Below are 11,942 nucleotides of genomic sequence, written 5' to 3'. Positions count from 1 at the left end.
TGTACTGAAGAAGGCCATACAGAAAAGATAACTTTTGATGTTATTAAAGCCCCTGCTTACAAGGTCATTCTTGGTATCCCATGGCTACATTACCACAATCCTGCCATTGATTGGTCAACCCACTTGATCCAGTTTCCCTCTAATGTCTGCAATACTCGCTGCACTTCATTGCATGGAATCAGCCAGGACAGCCCAGTTAGAGAGCTAGTGTCCTCCACTATGCATGTTGGGGCCATTTCTAACAACGTTTTCTCAGTGGTCCCCACTCAATATGCAGAATTCGCAGATGTGTTTGACAAAGGGATGGCAGAGGTCCTACCTCCACATCAGATCTATGATTGCCCAATAGACCTGATACCGGGAGTGAAAATACCCACTGGTAGAGTGTACTCGCTCACCCTAAAGGAAGATGCGGTTTTGAAGGAGTACATCGACAAGGCACTTACTATGGGTTTTATCCGCCCTTCGAAGTCTTCAATGGCATCTCCGCTTTTCTTCGTCCCCAAAAAAGAAGGGGATTTACGTCCCTGTATTGATTATCGTGCACTAAATGCAGCTACCATTAAAAATCAGTATCCTCTTCCTCTGATTTTGCTCCTCCTCGATCAACTGGGCTCGTCGAAAATCTTCACTAAGTTAGACCTCCGAGGGGCCTACAATCTAGTGCGCATGAGAGAGGGGGACGAATGGAAAACTGCATTTAAAACACGCTATGGCCTATTTGAATACATGGTGATGCCTTTTGGTCTCTGTAACGCCCCGGCTACCTTCCAGGCATTCATGTATGACTTATTTCATGACATCTTAGATCAATATGTCGTTGTTTATCTGGATGACATATTGATCTATTCACAGAACCTGATGGATCATATCCAACACGTCAAGACAGTTCTTCAGCGTCTAAGAGACCACCATTTATTTGTAAAGGCTGAAAAATGCATTTTTCATGCGTCTGAAGTTGAATTTCTAGGATACAACCTTACTGATCAGGGAGTTCGTATGAGTCAGTCTAAGATTAAAGCTGTCTTGGAGTGGCCGGTGCCCAGCAATATCAAAGCTTTGCAATCGTTTCTGGGTTTCTCCAACTTTTACCGGCGTTTCATCAATAACTTTTCTGACATCTCTGCACCTCTCACCTCTTTGACCAGTGCTAAGGTGCCGTATGTTTGGACACCGGAGGCTCAAAAGGCTTTCGAACAGCTGACGTCTGCCTTTACTAAGCTCCGGTTCTTAAGCATCCTGACCCGGATTTTCCTTTCTTTGTGGAAGCGGAGGCTTCAGGCTATGCGATTGGCGCTGTCTTATCACAACAATGCCCACACTCAGGCGAAGTGCATCCCATCGCCTATTATTCCTGCAAGCTGACACCCTATGAAAGAAACTATTCTATCATGGAACGCGAACTTCTAGCCATTAGAGATGCCTTCCTGGAATGAAGACACCATCTTCTGGGGGCTAAACACCCTGTTACGGTCTACTCTGATCACAGAAGTCTTCTGGCCTTCAAGTCAAGGAAGTGTCTCACTGCCAGACAAGCGCATTGGCACTTGTTCTTTTCACAATACCGGTTTCTTATCACTTATCATCCTGCTAACGCTCAGATATCTGCTGATGCTCTCTTCCGTCTTCCTACGGGGAATCATTGCCCACGGTCCGAGCCATTGCTTCTACTGCCAAACAAAGTCATCTGTGGGTGTTCAGTTCAACCTTCCTTGCGTTCCATCATTACTGATTGGGTTTCTACCCATCCTACGGAGGTCAATGAACTTAATTTGGAACTGGTGCAAGGATTGCCCTTTATTCTGGGGCGCGTCTTTATCCCACCGGGACAGGCCCGGACTATGGCTCTTCAGTGGTCCCATGATTCTCTGGTTGCAGCGCATCCAGGGGCTCACAAAACCTTGGAGGCATTACAGCGTTGGGCCTGGTGGTCCACCATGTCTAGAGACGCACAAGACTACATCACAACTTGTGCCATCTGTGCTCAATGCAAGTCTTCGAGAGCTAAATCTATGGGTTTGTTACAACCTTTACTGATCCCATACAAAAAATTCAACAAAGGTAGCAGGCACCCCTCTCTCGGAAGAACAAGGCATGATAACCTGTTCAGTGGTTGTTAACCACATTGAGAGTTTGCAGCCATCTGCTTTTTGCTCACTGTACCTTTCACAGATCTCATACAAACCCTGGCAGATGGTATCAATGGATTTCATTGTCGACCTGCCGGATATACAAGGACTCAACACCATATGGGTAGTTGTTGACTATTTTATGAAGTATGCCTTGTTCGCGCCTTGTTCCGGATTACCGTCTGCCCCTGGGTTGGCTAGATTGTTCATGATGAATGTATTTCGCTTTTTTGGACTGCCTTCTGTCATCGTCTCCGACCGGGGTACGCAATTTACCTCACGGTTCTGGAAAGCTCTTACTGCTTCCCTTGGTATTGAGGATAGGTATTCTTCACCGTACCACCCTCAAACGGACGGGCAGACTGAAAGAACCAATTCCACCATTGAACAATATCTACGTTGTTTATGTCTACAGTTTCAGCAGTCTTGGCTCACGTCCTTGCCACAAGCGGAATTTGCATATAATAACTCTATGTACACATCCACTGGGGGTCTCTCTATGTTTTGCTCTGTATGGGTGTCATCCTAGGACGCTTCCTCTTGATCCGACCCTGCCTGGTTCCAATCCGGCAGCGCGTGACTGTGTACGTGATCTGGACCAAATACATCGTGATGTCCGATTACATTTGCTTCGTGCTCAGGACCGTGCCAAAATATCTGCGGACCTGCATCGTTCTCCAGCACCGGCCTACCAGATCGGCTCGAAGGTGTGGCTTTCCTCCCGTAATTTGCGGATAGCAGGAAAGCGTTCTCTCCTGCCTCAATTCGTGGGTCCTTTTGTTGTCTCTGCTGTCATTAACCCTGCTGCGATCAGGTTGTCTCTGCCTCATTCCTGGCACATTCACCCTGTTTTTCATGTCTCTCGAGTCAAGCCCTTCTACTAGGTTGCCGGAACGGCCTCTTGCCATTCTGGTGGATGGTGAGGAGGAGTATGAGGTCTCCCGCATACTGGACTGCTGGTTTTCTGGGGGTACTGTGCGGTACTTGGTGGATTGGAAGGGTTTTGGTCCTGAGGATCGCACTTGGGAACCTTTGGCCAACTTGCATTGTCCCGATCTTTTGAGGGAGTTCCACTCCGCCAGGGGGTTGCCGGTGTCTTTGGGGGCAGATACTGTTACGTTTTCTACGCGGACTGACAGCAATGACAGCGCCGGCTCATCCGTGGCGTTCATGCGAAGAAGAGCACACTCACGAGCTCCCCTCTGGAATCGATATAGGTTGCCATGGCGCTTGTTTGCACGCCGGCGCGTCTCGTGTCAGCTGACACCTTGCAGGCGTAAGGAACGTGCACCTAAACCACGCCCCCCTGTACTTTAAAGCACCGCTACTCGTACAGCTCTTTGCTGCTAATTGTAGTGCTACTCTCCTTGCGGTTACGTTCCGTATTCCCTTCTGACATTCAGTCAGTGCTATATTTTGATCTTCTGGTTCCCGACGCTTGGCTATTCAATTTGGACTGCATTTGGATACTCCTTTGGTTTGGTTACGCCCGCTCCTTTACTGACCCAGACTCCTTCACGGACTGCCTGCCTTTTTCCTCAGTGACTTCCTGGTTCTACGGCCTACTAAGGTAATTGGTTCTCCTCTGTTCTCGTCCACGGCCTCTTTCTTGTTCCTGAGGCCATTTCACTTGCTATTATCCTGAACTGTTCATACTAGTTTAAACCCGCTCTGCCGGATTCCACCGTTAGCCTTTACTTTGGAACTTGGTTTCTACATCCTTTGGGACTTCAACATTCTACAGTGAACTAGTGCATATTGACGCTTTCCGGTACATGCACCAACCCGTCACTAGTGCGTCCCTCATGCCGCCCGGGTTACTCTCCTGTACTAACCTACCTTTTTATTATTTTGTCCTTTCGTTGTTTCCCTCCATTTGGACTTCATTCAATCCTGCCAGTTTTCCCTTCAGGTCAGTGTTTGATTTATTTATCCATTTATTTCTGGGATGCTCTGGTGTATTACATTGATGTACAGGGTAATAGTTTATTTCTTTTGTAGGTTAATCCTATAGCAGAGTCCACTCCTCAAACCCCATCTAGGTACTCCTTAGTACTATTGTTTTCTTGCATTCCTTCATACCTTGGCTCCTCTAACCATCTTTGTATTCCTTTGCAGCATTGGTTGGAGGTGTGTGCTCTCCCCACTCTTTTAGGTAATTGGCAATTCTGCCTGTTCAGGTTCAAACAGCAGAGAGGAACATCGCAGAAAAGAGCCCCTCCTTGAGTAAGCCTGAATCTTAGAATTCAGGGGGTGTCGGGGTAACCAGAGGCTGTCTTGTGAATATCTGTGGAACTACAGTCTCCAAGGTCGCCTATCTACATGCAGTGATCGATTACCGGAGCGGTGAGTAACATGTACTTTACCTGGGACTACTTTGGAGGCTATTTAAACCACGCCCAAAGAGCAGCACATGCTTCGCGTTATTCTGCATCCAGCAGCATAACGCTCACCGTGCCTGCGAGTCTGCATCCAGCCTTCTGCCAAGCCCGCCTCGCGTTTGGAGCTCCTAGAAAAAGGGAGAAAGAGGGAGAAAAGGTTAGAACAAGAGCAATACCTTTGATCCTTACCTGAATTCCCGATCCATTGCGCCTTCGAGCTGGAAGAAAGAAGCTATTTATGTGCGTCGCCTCGCCTGCTGCAGCGCCGTGCTGAGCTCACCGGCCTTCGCAGCATCTTCACATTCCACCGCATCCTCCTGCATGTTCCTGCCGCACTGCGGCACCTAAGGAGAAGACAAGAACAGCAAGGTGAGCCAAGGGAATACACAGAGGAATATTAGTTACCCCCCCAATAGACTTACCTGATTTTACCACCGGGGGTACTATTCCTCTTCTCGGGTCGGCCAGCTTCCACTGCATCTTCGCCGAACCCCGGTCCCTAAGGGGAAACAAAAGGACAGCAAGGTGAAACAAAGGGACTCACAAGGGGAACCCTCCTCACCACAATAGACTTACCTGATTTTACCGCCAGAGACATTATTCCCCCGAGACTTCACACTTTCTCTCAGCGCCTGAATAAGGGACAAAGCAACAGGTTACAAATTGACATTATTTTATCGAACTGTGTTGGATAATACAAATCCTTACCAGAGTTTTACCGGTTGCCACGAGGAACTCTTCACTAGGGTCAAGCTGCAACCTGCAAGGAATCGGACAAGAGTGAAAGTTAGGCGTTTGAACTCTTACGAACTACATTCTTACGGCGTTTTGCCGGGAATCTCGGAGTCAATATTGTTCTGGAACTCACCAATTCCTTCGAGCCAGTGAAGCAACTGGTTATCTATGCGCCCCTGCGCTCAATGCAGGATGCAGAACTCATCTTTTCAAACCATCAGGTGAGACTATAAGAGGGGACATCAAAGGTGATCAGTGGGGAGAACAGCGGGGGTAGGGGATTTACGCTCAACTCCACGGGTGGTTAATTCCCTTTCTCCATTTGCAGAAGAATATTTCTATGGGCCAAGCAAACGAAGTTAGGTGGGCCAGTCCAGTCCGTCATCTCGGCCCTACGCGTCACATTGGTGGAGACTGCGGCTGTCCAGTTCAGATCGACACCTCTGTGGGAGCCCGGTGAGCATAACAGAACGCGAAGCCTACCTACAAATTCCCACCCGGGCGTTATGGATACCTAAGAAACTAACCAATTGGCCCAATTACTGGGGGAACTGAGGGCTGAAGTGCATTCCGCCCGCCAAGAAACCAATGCTCTTAGGAGAGAACTGATTTTGTCAAAGGAGCGAACTGATGACCTTGCTAGGCAACTATTGCAAAGCCAGGCTGGACAAGCACCCCTACCTGGTTCCGGGAGAAATCCAGCTCCTGTGTTATTGTAACGCTCACCTAACTCCCACGGAGGCGCTGGCCTGGTTCGCGCTGCTGTGACCTCTTCCAAGGTGATGCGCAGGGCTCGGAAGACGGACTGGACCGGGCCCCCAAATCTGGCTTGTCTGGCTCGCAGAAGTTTCCTTCTGTAGGCGAAAATAGGGGATTAACTGTCTGCGGGGTAATGCAATCAGCCTTCCACTTTCCCCTCTCACCCTCCTCGAAACCCTTCTGTGATTCCTCGTAGCGTCTCACCTTAGGGTCTGGAAGGATGAGCTCTCCATCCTGCTTCTGATGCAGGGGCGCGTTGGTATCCAGTTACTTCACTGGATTTTCGGGTTGGTGAGAACCAAACTTGCTTGGCTTCCAGGTAAGTTTTTTGATAAGAGGTTCCCCTTGTGTCTGTGCATTAATGTACTAATGCTAGTGTCTTTTTCCCCATAGGGGCCGGGGTACGGAATGCCGGGGAACAGGCACCGACCCGAGATGAGAGGTGAAATCCTTGTAGAAATCAGGTAAATCTCCAATGAGCGTTTTTTGGTAATGTCTTTTCATTCGCTCATTAACACTGATGTCTCTTTTTCCCCTTAGGGGCCGGGGTCCGGAAATGCCAGGATGCGGCGCGGACCCGAAATGAAGAGGGAATGAATCAACAGGTAAGTCTTAACATGGAGATTTAGCTTTCCTTATTCCCTTCTCTCTCTCACCTTTTGTTCTGGTCTTTTTCTCCCTAGGCGCTGGGGTGTGACTGCGAATCTGGATGATCGCTGCTGAACATGGAGGCGCCCAGTAAAGGTGAGTGGAATGCGGCGCTGCAGCGATCGACGCAATGAGCTTTTAAATAAAGTCTTCCTTTTCAGGATTGTCGGCGAGATGTCTCCGGGATGTGGATTTAGCAGGTAAGGACTTTTCCTTCTTCTGGTCTCTTCTTCTCTTCCTTTGCAGGCGATCCAGGATGCTGGCAGGCGTGGCAGAAGTCAGGATGCAGGAGCAGACACGGTGAGCGTCCAGCTGCTAGATGCAGAACAACGCGAAGCACGTGTGGCTGTTCGGGTGGGGTTTAAATAGCCTTGGAAGAAGTTCCAGGTATGTATCCTTCCTCCAATCAGGTATGTATCCTTCCCCGACCACGCCCGGATGGCAAATTAGTCCCACAGGTAAAGTAGTTCCTTTCAGGCTTCAAGGAGGCCGGGATCCTGCAGCATGGTCTGCATCAGGTAAGTGCACCCAAGCACATCCATAATGAGCCTGGCGCCTATGGCGCCAGGACTGATGTCTTTTATGAGCCTGGCGCCATAGGCGCCAGGACATTGTCCAAAGGGCCCCTATATGGGGTTGCTGGGTCCTTCCTTGAGGACTGGATGTCCGCTTTCGGGGACGCAGGGCTTGAACCGGCTCCCCGGAGCAGGCATCATGACAGTTATCAAGTAACCCTTTGCAAATAAACCTACCAGGAAATATTCCATTAGCTCCGCCCGAGCGCTTTGCCGGAGATCCCAAAAGGTTTGCTGTGTTTATGAACCAATGCCGCTTGCACTTTTTATGCAGACCTGGAGCCTTCCCAAACGATCAAGCCAAGGTAGCCTTCGTATTGTCATATCTCAGCGGCAGTGCAGCTGATTGGTCAATTCCACTAGTTACTCAGGATGACCCAATTCTTCGGGATTTGCAGGGCTTTCAAACGAGCATGGAAAGACTATTTGACCGGCACTACCAAGGACAGGCCCTGGATAACGAACTTTTGTCCCTACGACAGGGTAACCAGGACCTTCTATCCTACATCGCTACCTTTAATAGGTTGATAGTGGAAACTGGATGGTCTGAGGTAAAACGGATCACGTTATTACATCGAGGGCTTCGAGGATGTCTTGGCTCAAGTCGTGAACCCACCTCAAGACTGCGCCGAATATATAGACTTAGTGATCCAGTTAGATCACAGACTTCAGAAGAGAAAAGCTGATCAAGCCAAGTTTGAGAATCGGGTGTTGGTCAAAACCCACGCTAACCCCAAAGGAGCAGATGCTTCAGAACCCATGCAAATCGGAGGGGTTAAAGCACCCTTAACCCAGAAGGAAAGAGAAAGGAGACGGCAAATGCAATTATGTCTATATTGTGGAGCTTCGGGACATTATCTATTGGATTGCCCTGTAAAACCACCCAAGAAGGTGGTAGGAGCTGCTGATAAAAGCCATATGGAGTCAGACTTGGGAAACAACCACGCCCGACAAGCGTAGAGGTCCGCTTGCCGAGCTTGAAGAAGGATACTCAGACCTCACATTTCATCATACCAATGGTCCTCGTAGATCCAGGACAGCCATCGTGTATGCATGCAGTAAGGGCATACATTGATAGCGGGGCCATAGGAAACTATGTGGACTACGAATTGGCTTCCAGGATGAATCTACCTCTCAGCCGAAAAACCACCTCAGATGTCATCACCATAGTCAATGGAACTGAAATTGCCTCTGGGCCTGTAACTCATTCCACCGCAGAGATGACACTATTGGGTCAGGATGGGCATCGAGAGACTATTGTGTTTGATCTAATCAAAGCCCCACAGTTCCAAATAATACTGGGGAAACCTTGGTTGGAAACACATAATCCTTGTATTGATTGGCGAGAGAAGAGAATAACCTTCCCGGATTGTGCACAAACCTGTTACCCAAAGAAAAATCTGAATGCAAGCCTGGCCACAGTAACCACAGCAGTCATGCAACTACCTCCTGAATACCAAGAATTCCAGGATGTCTTCCAAAAAGAACAGGCAACCACCTTACCTCCTCAGAGATCGTACGATTGTCAAATCGATCTCATACCCAGTGTACAACCCCCTTGTAGCAGGATCTATGCCCTTACGGAACCAGAGAAACTTCACCTACGACAATACTTAGACCAGTACCTTGCCAATGGCTTTATTCGCCCATCCAAGTCCCCTGCATCTTCAACTTTATTCTTCGTGCCCAAAAAGGAAGGTGACCTCAGAACGTGCATAGACTACCGCGCATTGAACCAGATAACTGTTAAGAACCGATACCCATTGCCTCTGATCCCTAAATTACTAGACCAAGTGAAGGATGCTTGCATATACACTAAATTAGATCTCCGGGGGGCATACCATCTGGTACGTGTAAAAGAGGGCGACGAATGGAAGACTGCTTTCCGCACTAAGTATGGGTTATTCGAATACCAGGTGATGCCTTTCGGGTTGTGCAATGCACCAGCAGCCTTCCAATAATTCATGAACGATGTCCTTCGTGAACTCATTGACGTTTGTGTTGTCGTATATATCGATGATATTCTAGTATACTCCTCTTCAGAATCTGACCATGCGAAGCACGTCCGAGCAGTCCTTGAAAAATTGCGCCACCACAAACTATATGCAAAGCTGGAAAAATGCGTTTTTCATGCCACAGAAGTTGAATTCCTTGGGTTTATCCTGACCCCAAAGGGAGTCCGAATGGACTCACGAAAGGTGGACGCAATCCTTAAGTGGCCATCACCAAGTTCAGTTAAAGGAGTACAAAGCATGCTCGGCTTTGCCAATTTCTACCGCAGATTCATCCCGGATTTTTCACATGTTGTACATCCCATCACAGCACTCTTGCGAAAAAATAAACGCTTAATGTGGACTGAAGAAGCTGAAAAAGCCTTTCAAGAACTGAAAGTGAAATTCACGTCTGCGCCTGTATTAAAGCACCCGCGCCCTGAACTTCCATACATAGTGGAAACTGTTGCATCCAGTCTAGCCATGGGAGCTGTCCTGTCTCAAAAGGACCCTGAAACTGGCCAACTTCACCCAATAGCATTTTGGTCCAGAAAGTTCTCCGCACCCGAGTTAAACTATGCAGTTACCGACAAGGAGTCATTAAATCCGCCTTCAAGGCTTGGCGGCACTATCTTCTCGGTGCCAGGCATACCATTACTGTGATCACCGATCACCGGAACTTACAGGCCCTCATTACGACCCTGGCGGAAAGTGACTGACCGGACCGCCACAGCGTAAATAGCGTTTCCGCCATTGCACGAAGGAGCAAAGTGCGGCCCATTCCGACCCATCGGGCACGAGCACCACGGCATGGCGGAAGTGCAAAGTCCGCGATGGCGGAAATGACCCCAAAACGGCCCACACCGCCGCCGTACGGCGCCCTAGGTGCAATACCGCCACCCATCACAGCGGACACCGCAGTGTGCGCCTACCGGAAAGTACGGTGACCGTAAATATACGGAAACGGAAGTAAAAACATGGGCCCGGAACGGGAAACATCCCGCCGTACACCTATAAAACCACTAAAACCACACAACCACTAAAAACACTACCCCGAGACACACCCCAACCCGTCATCCACCCTAGCGAAACCAAGAAAAATGGGAAAAGTAGCGAAGAAAGCGTGCGACCGCAAGCGGCAGGTCCACTTCTCCCGTGAGGAACTCACCGTGCTAACAGAGACCCTCCAGGAGAATGCTGCCGTCGTCTTCTCCACGCAAATGACCAGGACGGCACTTGCGAACAAGAAGGCCATATGGGCTCTGGTGGCACAGCGGGTAAGTGCGGTGGGGACCGCACCCCGCAACCCACAGCAATGCAGAAAGCGATGGGACGACCTGCGGATAAGCGTCCGCAGCATACTCTCTGCCAACCGCAACATTGCCACAGCCCCCGGGGGAGGTCCTGAATCACCCATCAAGTTGACCCCCTGGGAAGAAATCTGTGCCTCCACCATCGGAATGGAGAGCATAGAGGGAGTCGGAGGGATGGAGAAAGGAGTGCAGACATCCGAAGATTCAGGTAGGTGGGCCAGATAAAACAATGCTAAATCCACAATGTCCAATCATGTGAAGTACCATGTGTCCACATAGTGCAACAGAAACACATGTCCAGGAGAACGTCCACACACATCGCCCTGATAGCGCACTTTAAAACTCACAATAAATACATAAATAATTAAAAACCCCTAAAACACCCACCACACGTCCAGCAGGCACACCCTAACTGCAGGCTGCCAAACAACTGCACCCTCACTCCACACACAAATGAAAGCACCTCCAAGGCACCGACCCAAATCACCCTCATGTACCACCCCAATGCATGTGATACAATGCCATTCCAATACCCACAGACCCATTAATAACCCTCGCCCTCCTTTACTCCACCACAGGGTCCGATCCAAACGACGAGCATCAGGACACCCCTACCAGCACACCTGCAAAGAGGGCCAAGACCAACGGCCAAAGACCCTCCACCTCAGCTGCACGCATCAAGACACGGCAGCTGCACACAACAGGTGGCAGCACAGAGGAGGGGACATCAACAGGCACCCCAGCAGCCAGCATGCCCACAACACCACCACCACAGGTCCCCCCAACGGATGCCACAGAAGGCACTGCCTCTGGTGGCAGCAGCACCATAGGTGACACCCCATTGATGGCAGCATGCTCCGACACAGAAGACGGGGATGTCGAAGTCAGATCCATCCATGACCTGTCCCATTCCCCCTGTTTGTCCCATCCCGTACAACATGAGGATACCACGCAGGGGCACCCACAAGACGACGACTGGCCATCCCCCACAAGCCCTGTGGCAAGGCAACATGAGGTCAACAGCCCCTCTGTGACACCCCCGCAAATGGCCATGGCCCAGCAGAGGCAACAGTCCCTCGACCAGTTAATCGTGCAACAGCAGCAACTGGCCACGCTCCTCAAGGACCATGCCGATGAATGTGGGCGCACTAAGGCAGACATAGAAACATCAACTGAGACACTCGGGGCAGAAATGGAGAGAAGTACAGAGACACTAAGGGCACAAATGGAGAGTAGCACCGAGAGCCTGAGAGTCCAAATGGAGAGAAGCACCGAGAGCCTGAGGGGGGAACTGCATGCGACGTCCAAAGACGTATGTGCCGAACTTGCCGCAGTGCGCCGTGTGCTCACTGAGCTCTCACAAACCCTTAGGGACATGCATGGACGTGAGCAGGCAGAGACATCATCCGTT

Source organism: Ambystoma mexicanum, chromosome 12 (assembly GCF_040938575.1).
Source record: "Ambystoma mexicanum isolate Mex_15411 chromosome 12, UKY_AmexF1_1, whole genome shotgun sequence".
Taxonomy (NCBI): Eukaryota; Metazoa; Chordata; class Amphibia; order Caudata; family Ambystomatidae; genus Ambystoma; species Ambystoma mexicanum.
This window is presented reverse-complemented; position numbering follows the sequence as displayed.